The sequence below is a fragment of the Schistocerca cancellata genome, chromosome 9, assembly GCF_023864275.1.
Source record: "Schistocerca cancellata isolate TAMUIC-IGC-003103 chromosome 9, iqSchCanc2.1, whole genome shotgun sequence".
Classification (NCBI taxonomy): domain Eukaryota; kingdom Metazoa; phylum Arthropoda; class Insecta; order Orthoptera; family Acrididae; genus Schistocerca; species Schistocerca cancellata.
This window is the reverse complement of record NC_064634.1, coordinates 344,949,419-344,961,786: the sequence shown is the minus strand read 5'-3', so window position 1 is coordinate 344,961,786 and position 12,368 is coordinate 344,949,419. Positions and strand designations below refer to the sequence as shown.

General features: G+C 41.8%; 1 long non-coding RNA gene across 1 annotated transcript in view; it reads right to left on the bottom strand.

The window, feature by feature from the left end:
- Window positions 1-3,555: 3,555 nt before the first annotated feature.
- The window catches only part of LOC126101093 (uncharacterized), a 48,031-nt gene continuing 39,218 nt past the window's right edge, over window positions 3,556-12,368 (bottom strand). The window contains exon 3 of the long non-coding RNA XR_007522258.1: window positions 3,556-4,001. This is a non-coding gene — a long non-coding RNA (uncharacterized LOC126101093). The remainder of the gene's footprint in view (window positions 4,002-12,368) is intronic.

The window sequence follows — 12,368 nt, the reverse complement described above, 5'->3', positions numbered from 1 at the left end:
CCACTGTGTGCTCTATTATTACTTGGCACAAATTCCTGCGAAGTTACAGGACCTAAATTCGAAGGTGGATGCTTGTTCTGATAATTGTTACCATTTTTTCTATTGCGCTGGTGTAGTCTAGCTAGGTTGACTTTATGATTTTTGAAATTATTCCCACTATTCCTTTAGAAATTCGAGTTTTCCCCTTGATGTAAAGTTTCATTACATTCTTTATTTAGGACATCTAGTCCATCAGTGAGGGATAACAATTCTTCAACTGTTTTTCAGCCACTACACAAGATGTCTTTCCTTTCTTAGATGGGTAATCGTCTAATCAAAATTTGAACCAACCCCTCTTCCTCCCTCGGCTTATCTAAATACATTGCCCATATTAGATGCTAGTCGAAATATTTCCTCATGGTACCCCAAGCATTATTGTAGTATTTCAGGTCTCTGAAATCTGGTATTAGTTTCTCCTGCGCACTAGCAGACCAATATTTCTCTCTAAATTTCTTCTGGAAATCTCCCCACGAAGAAAAGTTCTAATATTTACAGTACCCCATTCCGAGACTTCCCCTGAAAGGTACCTTACAGCAAATTCAATCTTTTTAGAATCTTCCCAGTTCTTTGGCAAGGCTTCGTTGAATCTTTTCAAAAAATGAGTCTGATGCACCTCCCCGTCGGGCTTGAATTTAGGGAACTGTCTTGATAACCTCGAATTCGTCCCCCATTGCAAATCAGTAACTACTTCACTAGTCAACACAACATTGGGTGAAGTTTATCATTTTTCTACTTGTTCCTGGATAAGTTTGACTTCTCTCCAGAGTTCGTCTATGTGCTTCCTGGTATCAGTAAATTCATAAGAAACTGTAGGCAATGCATTCCCAGATGTTATTCTCTCATTGACTTTCCAGTCTATAATTTCCTCTACCTGCTCCTCCAGACTACGTACATTTACGATATCAGAGCTTGCTATCTTCTCTTTGAAGCTCCTTTCTACACTGTCTACTCTTGTACGTACACCTGCAATTTGCGATTGAATGACAGGCATTAATTCGCTATGCTTATTAATGCTCTCTTTCAAAGTATGCCATCCCTGCTTTACACCATTAAGCTGAGCATTACATACATCCTCCAATGATCCTAACTTTTCATTTATCTATAATTCTATGCTATTATATTTCTCCTCAATATTCAATTCTAACTTTTTAGTCAAACTCTGAAAATTATTAGCCTGTTTTTGGTTGGATTGAGCAAACATTTGATTTACATGAATGCTTAAAGAATTAGTTAGTTCCTTCTTTAAATATAGTTACATGTTGTCAGCTTTTACCATTCAGAGTGTCAAATTCAGTTTTTAAAGCATCCATGCCGTCGAATAGATTACTAAATTCTCTACTCTGTGCGTCAACCTTGGCACTTAATAAACCTAGATTGGTTGCTTGACTATTCAAGGTTTCACTCTGGGCATCTAATTTATCATTTAATTGAGCATTTACTGAGTCTGAACTTAAGACTCTGGGTATCTATTTGTTCACTTAAAGTTACACTCAGTTCCTTTCTTAAAGTAGCATTTTGAGCTTTGATTAGGTTTACTAACTCAGACCAGTCTGGCACTTCTGTACTAATTTTCATAGCCATGCCTGGTTCTGAAGTTCCAACTTGCTGTTCCTGATCCATAATTTTACATATGCTTTAGACCTTGTGAGAATCTAAAAATTAACTTCAACCCTTAAATGCATGATTTTTTTTTTTTATTTTATTGAAAAAATTCCTACTGTTGTGTTTAGGCAGTGTTAAAAGCCAGAATAATAGTTAAAAAATTTTTCAAAATTTGAGGCTCTTAGATACAAATTAATGGTTTGTAACTGATCAGCTACAAAATGCATTTAGCAGTTAACTGACATAACACAGTGACAACTTTACATCAGCTAGTACTTGGGAATTCAGCTTCATTGCAAAAGTGAACATTGTCCATATACACTCACAGATACTTATTCTCCAACTTTCGGCAAGGAAAAATAATAATAAAATACATAAGCTTCAGTAGGTTGCAAAAGCAACGCGAAAATTCTTTTAAATGAAGTACAGAATTAATTTAAAAATTTTCAACTCAGTGTGGAATGTGCAACAGTCCGTTTGCATATGATATTCCTTAAAGCAATTTTTATTTTTATGAAAGCACAATGGTACTACACACTTTTCACAATAAACCCATGTAAATCCTTTACATCCAGGAAATTTACAACTCTGCCTTATTTACAAGTGGGATGGAAAATGACCCATATCCTTTGTTGGCACATGAGCAGTTGGTCCTCTTCTCTTCTTTGCTGGATTTGTTGTTCCAATTCATAGCTTGGTCTCCCACATTTTGGTGTTGTGGTTCCAGCATGGCATAAACATTCAGCAACCTCAATGCGGAATTTGCTTACCTTTATGATCTTTTGATTGCCTTTACACTCTGCTACTCTTTTGTACAAAATCCATGCATTTACTATGCCCGTATCTAACACATGATAGAATATTCTAAGATACCAACCAATTCAAAGATCTTGTAAGAATTTTGTGTCTGCCCATAATACTGTCTAATAAATCTACACCTACCATATGTTTGTTGTACAACTTCATCAACTGAGGACATGACACTGTTATTCTTGTTTTTGTTTTCCTATTATACCTGCTAACTTCCCCCACAGGTTCCTTTCCAGCAAGACTAGAAAGAAGCATAACAGTTTTGTTGTATTTCCAAACAACATTGGAGACTTCAACTCCTTCAACAGTTGCCTCACACTCAATACACGTACCTCTTCCCAATTTTTTCAAATCATCATCTTTTGGAAGCTTGTAATCTGTCACTCGGTTTCTATTCACAATTCCTAAACAATAAACACCCTGTTTATGTAAGTAAACTAGAAGTGGTAATGATGTGTAGTAATTGTCACAAAGTTTATGGTTTATATTTTTTTGCAGTACTCGGCTAAGGCAAACAACAGTATTTGTACTGGCTCCTAAATCATCCTGCCCAGGAAATCTTTTCTCATGGCAGTTTTCATCATCAGTGAAAATTTCAGTATCGTTATGCAAACGCTGAGATTCCACTAATGATGAATAGCTTGTACCCATATTTATGTGGCCTATTTGGCATATACTGTTTGAGATAACTCCTCGCTTTTGTGGAACACATTTGCTCATCGACAGACACGTTTTCTTCAGTAGAAACTGTTTGGAATCGAGATTTCAGCAGGTCAACTTGAAAAGTCTGTCTTGGCCATTTTTTCCCCTAGGATTAATGTTACTATTGTCATTGAAATGAAGATTTTGTCTGATGAGCTCAAACCTACCTACCGATATTGTACTGCTAATCAATTTATTACCAATGACAGTATCTCAATAATCTCTTGTGTTGGGCACATGTGCAACAGAAATTACAATTTAGATACCAATAAAATTTCTCACGTCATCACATGATGTAGCTAGTGGTTTATTGGGATATTTCTGAACACTGTACCTGTGCGATTCCTCAACAATTATTTCAAAAAATTCTGGTGGGAATACGTGGGTAAAAAAAAAAAAAAAAAACTGATAAGGAGTGTCGAAGTTCATTATTTCAGCTGGTAACTCTGTGGTTCTGTGAAATTTTGACTGACTTTAAGTAATAACTAAATGTTTCTCTTTCCAAACAACGTTTCTGCATTTCTTTGGTGCATTCAAATGTGTGAAATCTGATTCATTGTTAGTATTTGCAGATTCCCGATTATTTCGTTTACTATATGGTGATATTATCGATGCACTATTTCCGGAAGAAGTAGGTAGCACTGTCCCAGGAGTAGATTGGTCTGGTGGTTCCCACACTTCGTTTTTCATTATTACTGCTGTTGCCAGAATCTTCATATTCTTGCGTAAGTTTTGTCTTGTGAAGAGTCATCAGATGATGAGTCCAAACTATCTTCACTGCATAAAGGGATCTCCAGCCACTCCAATATATCATTCTCCTGTTTCTTCTTGTCATGTTAGGTTATGTTCTGAAATATGGTAAATGCACATTGTAGCTGAATAGCTACAAACAGTATTTCACGATTTTCTACACTATATACATTAGAATATAAACATATGCCTGGCACAGTTCCGTCCTCCGTCACAGCGGGACGCACCTCCTCTTCCCCAAAATCACCCCCTCCAAACCTTCCAGGAATTTCTGACTTCCAGCCTTGCCTCTCAATCCTTCTTAAAAAACCTTAATCCTACTCCCAACATCACCACTGCTGAAGGCCCAGGCTATCCGTGATCTGAAGGCTGACCGATCCATCGTCATTCTTCCGGCGGACAAGGATTCCACGACCGTGGTACTTGATCGTCGGGAGTATGTGGCTGAGGGACTGCGTAAGCTTTCAGACAACACTACTTACAAAGTCTGCCAAGGTAATCCCATTCCTGATGTCCAGGCGGAGCTTCAAGGAATCCTCAGAACCTTAGGCCCCCTACAAAACCTTTCACCTGACTCCATCAACCTCCTGACCCCACCAACACCCCGCACCCCTGCCTTCTACCTTCTTCCTAAAATTCACAAACCCAATCATCCCGGCCGTCCCATTGTAGCTGGTTACCAAGCTCCCACAGAACGCATCTCTGCTTACGTAGATCAACACCTTCAACCCATTACATGCAGTCTCCCATCCTTCATCAGACACCAACCACTTTCTCGAACGCCTGGAATCCGTACCCAGTCTGTTACCCCAGGAAACCATCCTTGTAACCATTGATGCCACTTCCTTATACACAAATATTCCGCATGTCCAGGGCCTCGCTGCGATGGAGCACTTCCTTTCACGCCGATCACCTGCCACCCTACCTAAAACCTCTTTCCTCATTACCTTAGCCAGCTTCATCCTGACCCACAACTTCTTCACTTTCGAAGGCCAGACATCCCAACAATTAAAGGGCACAGCCATGGGTACCAGGATGGCCCCCTCGTACGCCAACCTATTCATGGGTCGCTTAGAGGAAGCCTTCTTGGTTACCCAGGCCTGCCAACCCAAAGTTTGGTACAGATTTATTGATGACATTTTCATGATCTGGACTCACAGTGAAGAACAACTCCAGAATTTCCTCTCCAACCTCAACTCCTTTGGTTCTATCAGATTCACCTGGTCCTACTCTAAATCCCATGCCACTTTCCTTGACGTTGACCTCCACCTGTCCAATGGCCAGCTTCACACGTCCGTCCACATCAAACCCACCAACAAGCAACAGTACCTCCACTATGACAGCTGCCACCCATTCCACATCAAACGGTCCGTTCCCTACAGCCTAGGTCTTCGTGGCAAACGAATCTGCTCCAGTCCGGAATCCTTGAACCATTACACCAACAACCTGAAAACAGCTTTCGCATCCCGCAACTACCCTCCCGACCTGGTACAGAAGCAAATAACCAGAGCCACTTCCTCATCTCCCCAAACCCGGAACCTCCCACAGAAGAACCCCAAAAGTGCCCCACTTGTGACAGGAACTTTCCGGGACTGGATCAGATTCTGAATGTGGCTCTCCAGCATGGATACAACTTCCTCAAATCCTGGCCTGAAATGAGATCCATCCTTCATGAAATCCTCCCCACTCCACCAAGAGTGTCTTTCCGCCATCCACCTAACCTTCGTAACCTCTTAGTTCATCCCTATGAAACCTCCAAACCACCTTCCCTACCCTCTGGCTCCTACCCTTGAACCGCGCCCAGTGTAAAACCTGTCCCATGCACCCTCCCACCACCACCTACTCCAGTCCTGTAACCCGGAAGGCGTACACGATCAAAGGCAGAGCCACGTGTGAAAGCACCCACGTGATTTACCAACTGACCTGCGTACACTGTGAAGCCTTCTATGTGGGAATGACCAGCAACAAACTATCCATTCGCATGAATGGACACAGGCAGACAGTGTTTGTTGGTAATGATGATCACCCTGTGGCTAAACATGCCCTGGTGCACGGCCAGCACATCTTGGCACAGTGTTACACCATCCGGGTTATCTGGATACTTCCCACTAACACTAACCTGTCAGAACTCCGGAGATAGGAACTTGCCCTTCAGCATATCCTCTCTTCTCGCTATCCGCCAGGCCTCAATCTCCGCTAATTTCAGTTTGCCGCTGCTCACACCTAACCTGTCTTTCAGCAACATCTTTGCCTGTGTACTTCCGCCTCGACTGACATCTCTGCCCAAACTCTTTGCCTTTACAAATGTCTGCTTGTGTCTGTGTATGTGTGGATGGATATGTGTGTGTGTGCGCGAGTGTATACCCGTCCTTTCTTCCCCCTAAGGTAAGTCTTTCCGCTCCCGGGATTGGGATGACTCCTTACCCTCTCCCTTAAAACCCAGATCCTTTCGTCTTTCCCTCTCCTTCCCTCTTTCCTGACGAAGCAGCCGTTGGTTGCGAAAGCAGAATTTTCTGTGTATGTTTGTGTTTGTTTGTGTGTCGATCGACCTGCCAGCCCTTTTGTTTGGTAAGACTCATCATCTTTGTTTTTAGAATATAAACGTATTATGATTTAAATACACTACTGGCCATTAAAATTGCTACACCCCGAAGATGATGTGCTACAGACGCGAAATTTAACTGACAGGAAGAAGATGCTGTGATATGCAAATGATTAGCTTTTCAGAGCATTCACACAAGGTTGGCTCCCGTGGCGTCACCTACAACGTGCTGACATGAGGAAAGTTTCCAACCGATTTCTCATACACAAACAGCAGTTGACCGGCGTTGCCTGGTGAAACATTGTTGTGATGCCTCGTGTAAGGAGGAGAAATGCGTGCCATCATGTTTCCAACTTTGATAAAGGTCGGATTGTAGCCTATCGCGGTTGCAGTTTATTGTATCGCGACATTGCTGCTCGCAGTGGTCGAGATCTAATGACTGTTAGCAGAATATGGAATTGGTGGGTTCAGGAGGGTAATACGGAACGCGGTGCTGGATCCCAGCGGCCTCGTATCACCAGCAGTCGAGATGACAGGCATCTTATCCGAGTGGCTGTAACAGATTGTGCAGCCATGCCTCGATCCCTGAGTCAACAGATGGGGATGTTTGCAAGACAACAACCATCTGTACGAACAGTTCGCTGACGTTTGCAGCAGCAAGGACTATCAGCTCGGAGGCCACGGCTGCGGTTACCCTTGACACTGCATCACAGACAGGAGCGCCTGCTATGGTGTACTCAGTGACGAACCTGGGTGCACAAATGGCAAAAGTCTTTTTTCCGATGAATCCAGTTTCTGTTTACAGCATTATGATGGTCGCATCGGTGTTTGGCGACATCGTGGTGAATACACATTGGAAGCGTGTATTCGTCATCACCATACTAGCGTATCACCCGGCATGATGGCATGGTGTGCCATTGGTTACACGTTTCGGTCACCTCTTGTTCGCATTGATGGCACTTCGAACAGTGAACATTACATTTCAGATGTGTTACAACCCGTGGCTCTACCCTTCATTCGATCTCTGCGAAACCCTACATTTCAGCAGGATAATGCACGACCACATGTTACAGGTCCTGTACAGGCCTTTCTGGATACAGAGAATGTTAGACTGCTGCCCTGGCCAGCACATTCTTCAGATCTCTCGCCAACTGAAAACGTCTGGTCAATGGTGGCCGAGCAACTGGCTCATCACAATATGCCAGTCACTACTCTTGATGAACTGTGGTATCGTGTTGACGATGCATGGGCAGCTGTACCTGTACACGCCATCCAAGCTCTGTTTGACTCAATGCCCAGGCGTATCAAGGCCATTATTACGGCCAGAGCTGGTTGTTCTGGGTACTGATTTCTGACGATCTATGCACCCAAATTGCGTGAAAATGTAATCGCATGTCAGTTCTAGTATAATATATTTGTCCAATGAATACCCGTTTATCATCTGCATTTCTTCTTGGTGTAGCAATTTTAATGGCCAGCAGTGTAATTTCCACATACCTTACTCATGTCCCAAAAAGTTTTTAAACACATTAATAGACATACAAACACACTTTGTGCACTTCCATTTTCACATACAAAACATGCGATTCAGCAGCAACACAACTTTATGAAATATCGATTGTAGCAGCCTTGTGGTGTGATCTGTTGCAGTTTTCTTATACTATGTGTCGAATTGAGAATGTGCACAAACGGAAATGGTACATATTACAAGTAACAAAGAAACTCGTGTTGTGAATTGAAGAGGAATGGTTTGTTGCTGATCAGCTACACTGTGCATTTAAGGGTAAAGTATAATAATTACACTAATAATGTTCATTCAGTGGCTTATTCCACGTTGTATTAATACAATTAAATTCTGTTTTACACTCACCCGGTGTAGAATTTGGGCTGTGTCAGTGAGTGGATGTGTAATCAATACCAGTGAACAGCAGCTGGTGCCGGTGGCATCAGTTGTTGGTTTCCACGTAGGCGTCGGTGAGCAGCTGTGGAAGTAGGTCAGCACCGGTGAACAGCAACTGGTGCTGCTGGCGTCAGATGCTGGTTTCTGCATACCCACGATGTGTGAGAACTGTATACTCCCGACACCAGATTTTCTTAATTGTATTATTCTAGGTGTATCTCTTCTTAGTTTAATATGTCGAGATCTTCTCTTCGGTTATTCTTGTTGTGGCTTTTTCACTTCTTCTCCCTTATTTACATTTACAAATTTTCTCCATCAGATATTTAGGCAGAATCCAATTTCGGGAAATGGTTTTTTTGTCTTGTTATGTTCGGTTGCTATGGCAACACTCGATAGCTTTTTTTCTCGTTTTTGTCTCAGAATTCCTTTTTTCCTTCAGTCCTGTCATGGTCGCCACATTCTAATGTTTTTGATGGCAAGAATGTGTGAAGTTGGATTGCAACTTTCTCACTTCTTTTACACGTGTAGTCTTACTTGGTATGCGCAGCTGATCTTCTCTGGATAGCCGGCTATGTCAGTCTCCAAAAACCACTTCTCCGATGAATGATGCTAGTTAAAGGAATATATATGACTCTCTCTCATATATATATATATATATATATATATATATATATATATATATATATATAATATGAATATAATAGAGGGAAACATTCCACGTGGGAAAAATATATTTAAAAAGAAAGATGATGAGACTTACCAAACAAAAGCGCTGGCAGGTCGATAGACACACACACAAACACAAACATACACACAAAATCTAGCTTTCGCAACCAATGGTTGCCTCGTCAGGAAAGAGGGAAGGAGAGGGAAAGACAAAAAGAAATGTCTGCTTGTGTCTGTGTATATGAGGATGGATATGTGTGTGTGTGCGAGTGTATACCTGTCCTTTTTTCCCCCTAAGGTAAGTCTTTCCGCTCCCGGGATTGGAATGACTCCTTACCCTCTCCCTTAGAACCCAAATCCTTTTGTCTTTCCCTCTCCTTCCCTCTTTCCTGACGAGGCAACCATTGGTTGCGAAAGCTAGATTTTGTGTGTATGTTCGTGTTTGTGTGTGTGTCTATCGACCTGCCAGCGCTTTTGTTTGGTAAGTCTCATCATCTTTCTTTTTTTTTAAAAAAGAAAGATGATGAGACTTACCCAACAAAAGCGCTGGCAGGTCGATAGACACACAAATAAACACAAACATACACACAAAACTCTAGCTTTCGCAACCAACGGTCGCCTCGTCAGGAAAGAGGGAAGGAGAAGGAAAGACAAAAGGATTGGGTTTTAAGGGAGAGGGTAAGGAGTCATTCCAATCCCGGGAGCGGAAAGACTTACCTTAGGGGGAAAAAAGGACAGGTTTACACTCGCGCACACACACATATCCATCCACACATACACAGAGACAAGCAGACATTTGTAAAGGCCTTTACAAATGTCTGCTTGTGTCTGTGTATGTGTGGATGGATATGTGTGTGTGCGCGAGTGTAAACCTGTCCTTTTTTCCCCCTAAGGTAAGTCTTTCCGCTCCCGGGATTGGAATGACTCCTTACCCTCTCCCTTAAAACCCAATCCTTTTGTCTTTCCTTCTCCTTCCCTCTTTCCTGACGAGGCAACCGTTGGTTGCGAAAGCTAGAGTTTTGTGTGTATGTTTGTGTTTATTTGTGTGTCTATCGACCTGCCAGCGCTTTTGTTGGGTAAGTCTCATCATCTTTCTTTTTAAATATATTTTTCCCACGTGGAATGTTTCCCTCTATTATATATATATATATATAATCTCCCTACTTGTGAAATAAGTAGGTACTTGAAGAATACATTTTTTTAAAGTTCACCGTCAATGTATTTCAACTTCCATAAAGAACAAAATTATCATTCCTCACATAAACATTAGACTTCTTGTAAGTCACATGTGTCGTCTCACATTAGACACAAATTAAGATACATTTACCACGTAGTTCTCACACTTATATTTAAAATATCATGTGTTCGAGACTGTAGAAGGCCAAGTGGTTCTAGAATTTACGCGGAAATTCTCGAAACACTACACACTGTGTCTTGCTGATGATCACTATCTCGCGTCTCTTTGGGTCTCACTTACGTTGTCTTCGTCCACCTCTCATTCTCTTTCACTGCCACTTCCTCTCTCCCACCATCACTGCCTCCTCTCTATTTCTCTCCCACTAGCATTTTCTCCTGTCTTATTCCATCGTCACTACCTCACTGCTACTCTATTTCAGCTCAAAAATTTGCAAGTTTGCTTGCCAAGATTTTTGGTGAGGAAGGCAGAATTAGTATTGAGACAGCAGGCTCCCCACTCTTCTGTCAGTCTTTTAAAGAGGAACATATTCGTCTCTTTTTGCTCCAATAGGAGCATTTTTCAGCTTGTTCCCTTCTTTTGCCTGTTGCAGCAGGTGTGCTGCTTGTACGAAATTAATTCTGTAGGTCAGTAAAGTTTAGACAGTTTATTGATACACTTTGTAAATATAATGTAACAGGATAGATAAAAAGTATACTCACCAAATGGCAGCAAGAGAATACACACATACAAAGGTAGAGGAAATTTGCAAGCTTTAGGAGCCAGTGGCTCCTTCGCGTGGCCGAGGGGTTCAAGGCGAACAAAGAGGATGCAGGAAAAGGACTGGCGAGGTGTAGGAAATTGGCAGAGTATGAAAAACTCGTCCAGAAACCCGAGGGGTGACTTACTGGATGTGATGAGAAGGAAGGACCAACAATCACTACATTAGCTAATCAGACAATTACATTTACACCTCAGACCAGATATTAACTGCATAATTACAGTAATTTTGAACATCTGGATTTCAGTAACGAATAAGGATGTCTAAAAACATTTCAGGTTTCCCTGAGAACATCATCTTAAGAAAATATGATAAAAATATTGACCATTTGTTTTGAATAGAAATTATATATGTGGTACTTCTGGAACTCAAGAATTGTGATTTTTCTGAGTCATCTCAAGAGCCATCAATAAACAAATGGTGCTTTAATAAGGCATCTAAAGCCCGCCCTAGACCACTTGCTAATGCAAAAGAACCAAGCAATTTGCTTGGGCTGGAGGAACTGTTGATTTTAATCCATTACTATAGAATAGCTACAGCCTGCTCATTCTTCAGATTGTATACAAGTGGTTGTAGGCAAGTGGTATCCAAAACACTTGCTCCTTATATTGGTGATTGTGAGCAATGGAACCCAAGATAAAGACATACTGTTGTGCACAGAGCTATTAGTCATGACAGGTTAGAAATTCAAGAAACTTGACAGAGGTTCTCAACAAAACTTGTGGACTTAGGCTCCAAGCTCAGTGACATTACTGGCCACTAATGACGTCAGTTTCTATTAATAAATATACAAGTATTTGAACAATGTTGCTTTCAACTAGCAATTATAATATTTCTGTTATATATATATTTATAGTTTTAAGGTGTCGTTTTTTGCAACTACAGTCCAATTTAAACTAGTTGTCACTTGACAGGCAGAAATATACCAGTGGGAGAGCAGAATGAGATACTGCAGAGACAAGTTTGGAAGGTAGGAGAAGAGATACTGGCAGAAGTAAAGCTGTGAGTACCGGGCGTGAGTTGCGCTTCGGTAGCTCAGACGGTAGAGCACTTGCCCACGAAAGGCAAAAGTCCCGAGTTCAAGTCTCGGTCGGGCACACAGTTTTAATCTGCCAGGAAGTTTGATATCAGTGCACACTCCGCTGCAGAGTGAAAATCTCATTCTGGAAACATGCCCCGGGCTGTGGCTAAGCCATGTCTCCGCAGTATCCTTTCTTTCAGGAGTGCTAGTTCTGCAAGGTTCGCAGGAGAGCTTCTGTAAAGTTTGGAAGGTAGGAGACGAGATACTGGCAGAAGTAAAGCTGTGAGTACCGGGCGCAAGTCGTGCTTCGGTAGCTCAGATGGTAGAGCACTTGCCCGCGAAAGGCAAAGGTCCCGAGTTCGAGTGTCGGTCGGGCACACA